The sequence below is a fragment of the Callithrix jacchus genome, chromosome 13 (genome assembly GCF_049354715.1).
Source record: "Callithrix jacchus isolate 240 chromosome 13, calJac240_pri, whole genome shotgun sequence".
NCBI classification, from domain to species: domain Eukaryota; kingdom Metazoa; phylum Chordata; class Mammalia; order Primates; family Cebidae; genus Callithrix; species Callithrix jacchus.
In genome coordinates, this window is record NC_133514.1 from 68129569 (window position 1) to 68135715 (window position 6147).

Here is a 6147-nt window from a genome sequence, read left to right on the forward strand (position 1 = left end):
GCAGTTATACAAGAAGGGAAGCTGTAGGTCTGACTGTAATGTTTCTTGGGAAACTCAGATGTTAGCATCAAGTTACAGCAGGGGTCATGGTGCGGCAGAGAGTGTGCTGGACCAGGAGTTAGCAGACCTGGGTTCCAGTTCCAGCTTTGCCACTTTTTACTTGTGAGCCTTAGGCAGGAGTCTTCATCCCTGTGGGTCTGTTTCCTCAGCTGAAAATGAGGCTAGTAAAACCTGCATCATAGAAATAAAGGGAGAAGTACATGTAATATTCCATGGAGAAGCACTTTACATTAGTGACTGGCATATAAAATGCTTACAACATGTCAGTTAAATAGTATAAACCTGATAAAAGAGAAAATCATCTGTGCTGAGAATCAGCTATTAATGTTCATATTAGAGTAATGGAATCTGATATAAACAGCATATATGAAATAAATATTCTGACCCATAAGATAATGGTGTGTTTTCCTGAAAGACGAATCATGTGACTATGGAAGAGGCGAACACAATTTTGTAGTCCCAGAAACAGAAACGACTGGACACCAAGGCATCAAATCTCCACTCAGTAAAAGAAATAAAAGGTCAGTGGTTGCAAATGCAATGAGGGTTCTGTAGACTGAAGTTGCACAGAAATTCTCAATGGACCTGCGGTTGCCCTACTTACTTCTTGGTATATCAATAACAGAGTTTTCTGTTAATATTCTTGATATAAAATTTTTAACAAGACTATTTCTATATTATAATTATTCCCAGAAATGCCAGGTAACCGTGAAGTTAAACACCTGAATTAATTCAAGAGAATTAGCATGGATTATGACCCTAACTTTTAAAAAAATTTATTTTAATTGATGTAAAAATTGCCTATATTTATAATGTATAACATGTTCTAAAACTTACTAGTTTTTGTATATGGTATAAGATGAGGGTCTAACTTTATTCCTTTGCATGTAAATATCCAGTTGTCTAAACACCATTTCAACATTATTTAATGGTTAAGTCTACCTAATTAATGTATGCATTACCTCACATACTTATTTTTTTTGTGATGAGAACCCTTGAAATCTACTTTCCTTGCAACTTTCAAGAAGGTAAATCATTGTTATTAACTATAGTCAACATGTTGTATGATAGATCTTTTAACTTTATTCTTCTCATCTAACTTTATTCTTTTGCATGTAGATATCTAGTTGCCTAAACATGATTTAGACAGTACAGAATGTATAGTTTGGATATTAACCCCTTAATATCCAAATGTGTAAGGGGTTTTTGGATGTAAATCCCTTACTATCCAAATATCCAGAGGTATGTTTGGCAAATACTTTCTCCCATCCTGAAGCTTGTGTCTTCACCCTGTCAATTGTTTCCTTGGCTGTGCAGAAGTTTTTTAGTGTGATATAATCCATTTGTCTATTTGCTTTTATTTTTAGGTTCATATTTTTAAAAATCATTGCTCAAACCAATGCTATGGAAAATTTCCCCTATGCTTTATTCTAGGAGTTTTATAGTTTCTAGTCTTAACATTTAAGTCTTTAATCCATTTTGAGTTAATTTTTATGTATGGTATGAGATGAGAGTCTAACTTTATTCTTTTGCATGTGGACATCCAGTTGTCTAAATACCATTTATTGGAGAAACTGTCCTTTCTCTATTATGTGTTCTTGGCATCTTTGTCAAAAATCAGTTCATTATAAGGGCATGGATTTATTTCTGGGCTCTCTTTTCAATTCCATTGGTCTATTTGCCTCTTTTCATTCCAATACCATGCTATTTATGCTGTTTTGATTATTAAAACTTTGTAGTACATTTTGGAGTCAGGTTGCATGATACCTCCAGCATTTTTTTTTCCTCATGATTACTCTAGCTATTCAGGGTCTTTTGTATTTCCACACAAATTTTATAATTTTTTCTTTTTCTCTGAAAAATGTCATTGGGATTTTGACAGGGATGATTTTGAATTTTTAGATCACTTTGGGTAATATAAACATGTTAACAATATTAATTCTTCCAATTCATGAACATGGTATGTCTTTTCACCTATTTGTGCCTTCATTTACTTTTATCAATGTTTTATGGGTTTTAGTCTTTCATATCCTTGGTTAAATTTATTCATAAGTGTTATGTCTATAACTCTTGAATAAGTAATTCTTAAATAAATATCAATTAATATTTTAGAGAGAATTTGTTCATTGAGACTTTCTTATTCACTAAGCACAAACAAAACTCATCTTTACCAGGCCTTCTGTATTATTCTATTATAATATTTAAATTGATCTGTGTTTATGTACCTTTCTCTTCAGCTAGTCAGGAGTGTCTTGAAAGTACAGATTGACTCTTACTCCTCTTTAAATCTTCAGCTACTATCAGAAGGACTGGCATATAGTATATGCTAAAAATTTTTTTTTTAAGTTCAATGAATGAATGAAAGAATTCACCAGGAGCAATGCTTTGTGGAGTAGGATATATAAGTGGTGCAGCTTGTATATCTAGATTAGGGTTGAGAAGGAGAGGAGAAGGGCATTAACAGAAGGTAAGTAATAGAAACAGACTCACCTTATACTTCAGAGTTTAGCTTGGGAGGAGATGCCCCTTACATTCCCAATTCCAGGCAATTGCTTTATTGCACTATTGACCCCAGGAAAGATAACGTTCATTAGTAAACACAGTCTTCCTATTTAACACTGATGGATAAACTCTGAAATAAAGATAGGTAAACTAGGAGTGCCAAAACTAATGACTGCTGATTACAATAGAAGAAATCCCCCATCCCCTGCTGCAGAGACAGCTTGAGCTCCAGCAGATGTGGAGGAATGATGCCTTTGCTCTCTAGGGAGACTCAAAGGGATCTGAACACTGTCAGGCCTTGAAAAGTGGGAGTAGATTTTTTGTGAAGCCAAGGGTATGTGGATTTCAGGAGTCTGTGCCAGAGAACTGGGGCTGACAAAGAAAATCCCCTTAAAAGTGGAGGGAAAAAAGAAACTAAAACCAAAACATGAATAAAAAGCACAGAAAAAAAGTATAAGCAGCTAGTTTTTGCTGGGTTTGCAACTGTACTGAATACAGTTGTGAATAATAGGAAGAAGAGGAGGAAATCCAGGATTCTTTTTTGATAAGGCCTTGTAAACATGTCTCTGGTTGTTACCTTTCTCTTTTGACTTTTAATGGAGAGGAGCACATATAATAAATGAGTCTGCATCATCAGATGGAATATTAGCATTTGGGCTGATTTCCTCCTAATGCTCTAACATACATCTACAATTCATAGAAGGCAGATGCCCTTTCCACAAGTGAGAAAATTGAGAGAAAAGAGAGACATTGTCCATCCCACTGCCATAACCATTCACAGCCAGGGATCATAAAAGCCCTTACGGTTGGCCAAATGCTGGTCCCTTCATCTGGGAGTGGGCAGGACTGTGAGGAAGAAGGGGAGATGAAGGTTTCTCTGGGGCATCTCATTATCACATCAATTGGAAAACTGCACTGAAAGTGAGAATCTATGGTGCCCAACACACAGACATGGAAGTCACCCATGAATTCTCCTTTTCTATGAAAGTCTTCTTCACTCTGTTTTGTCATTAAGACCACACTACCTGCAGCACTGGAAAACAGAAAGGAGCCACATAGTTCTGGGGTCTGACCCTGGCTTTGCCCTTCACTGGCTGCCCCAACTTAGTCAAGTTCGTTACCGTTTCTAAAGCTGTTCAATCTTTCTAAAGAATAGAGAGTGTGTTAGCTCTCGTAAGGGTCACCTAGATGATTAAATGAGTGACCCTATGTGAAAGTGCCTGGCAGGTGGTGAAAACTTAATAAATATGAGTTTCCTTGATGCTCTTGTTCCAGAGCAGAACTACTCACCCAAGGGGGCCCATCAGGCTTAGCCTCTTTATTCCACATTTCTTCCCACTTGCCACAGTAGCTTGGCCAATATTATGGGACAGAGGTCACCTAGCCCACGATGCCGCATCCCATTTCATTTTCTAAAAGATCTATTAAAGAGTTTGTGAGGCCAGGCACAGTGGTTCATCCTGTAATCCCAGCACTTTGGGAGGCCAAGTGAGAGGATCGCTTTAGCCCAAGGCTTCAAGACCAGCCTGAGCAACATAGGGAGATCTTGTCTCTCCAAAATAATTTTTTATTAGCTGGGCATGGTAGCATGCGTATGGTGGCTCATGTGCATGGTGGCAGGTGCCTGTGGTCTCAGCTACTTGGGAGGCAGAAGGGAGAATCCCTTAGACCCAGAAGTTTAAGGTTGCAGTGAGCTATGATCACACCACTGCATTCCAGCCTGGGAAACAACGTGAGCCCCCATCTTTTAAAAAAATGTTTGCTCAGGAGGCTGAGGCAGGAGAATTGCTTGAACCCAGGAGGTGGAGGTTGCAGTGAGCCGAGATCACACCATTGAGCTCCAGCCTAGTGACAAGAACGAAACTCTGACTCAAAAAAAAAAAGTTTGTGAGCCTCCTAATTGTCAGCTTCAGGTAAGTACAGCAGAGCTACAAAACCCATCGCCATCCATGATTTTGGAATTCTCTTGGTCTTGAAAATAATATAAATAGTAATAACAACAATAATGAAATTCTGCTACTTTTAGTAGCTTATAAGTAAATTAAATAGTTTGCTAGGAATCTTATGTTAATCTTTTAGTTAATTATAACTAAAAGGCATTATTATTTTGAGAACTCACGTGCCACTGTAATGTGTATTACCTAATAACAATCATATAAATAATAATAGCTAATATTCATTTAAGCTCTTAAAATCTGCCTGGCACTCTGCTGTGTTTTTATCTCATTTCACTTCCCCCCTTGTATAGGAAGTTGAGACTCAAAGAAGGAAATGACTTGCTTAAGGCTATATGGCTCATAAACGGAAAAGCTGGGATTTCAACTTAGGACTAATTCCAAAAGATGTGCTTTTAATCACCATACCTTGCTGCTTTATGAGAAACGAAAGTTTCAGGTGAGATAACCTTACCTGAAATGTTCCCAGAGCCATAGAATGACCCTGGAGATAAAGGACTGCCTTAAATCAGATGGTTTCTACTTTGGCCCAGTCTAAATTTAGGGCCCCTGAATGCCCCTGCTCTTCAACCTGCACCCTCAAAAACATGCCCCTTAAGAGGGTGGCTATAATCTGAGGGAATTTGTGCCCCTTGATCCAGCCCAGGATTAGACACAAAAGATTAGTTTGGGGTGAATACCCCTTCTTATCTCTCAGCCACAACCAACCAACCAACCTACTATGGGCCCTGGGACTGCATCCTGGGAGGACTGTTTTAAGGAGTAATTTTAGTAATGGCTGAGGTGCAGTCACCTATAATTATAATTTCCAGGACCTGGTGTAGGTCTCTGTATTAGTCCATTCTCACTCTGTTATAAAGAACTGCCTGAAACTGGGTAGTTTATAAAGGGAAGAGATTTAATTGACTCACAGTTCCTCATTGCTGGGGAGGTCTCAGGAAACTTACAATCATGGCAGAAGGCACCTCTTCACAGGGCGGCAGGATGGAGTGAGAATGAGTGCCAGCAGGAGAAATGCCAGATGCTTGTAAAACCAGCAGATCTCATGAGAACTCACTCACTGTCAGGAGAACAGCGTGGGGGAAACCACCCCCATGAATAAATTACCTCCCACTGGGTCGTTCCCACAACATGTGGGAATTATTACAATTCAAGGTGAGACTTGGGTGGCGGGGACACAGAGCCAGACCATATCAGTCTCGTTTTTCTGAAATCCCTCATCCTCCTTTTTACTGTGGTCTGGTGCTTCCCTGACAAGTGAAAAGTCCTTCACTGCACGAGGTGATTGGTCCTGGAAAAGAGAACTTAAGTCCAAACCAAGGTGGAAATAAATACCCAGTGTGTTTCTATATCGGAGATTTCTATATTGGAAAGGAGAGGGGAACTGGATGCCTAAAAATGGAAAAGAGAAAAGGATACACTTAGAAAAGCCCAGAGACACCCCTAAACAATACACCTCTTATAGTCCAACCAAGAACAGAGCCCACCCTGAATTCATGTGCCAGCCCGCAACAAATGCCTAGGCACCACTGGATTACAGGAACGTGGCTGAGGCATGGGAGGTATGAAAAGGAAACCAGTAAAGTTAAGAGCCTGGGCTCTGGAATCAGATGGGATTTCAAATCCCACT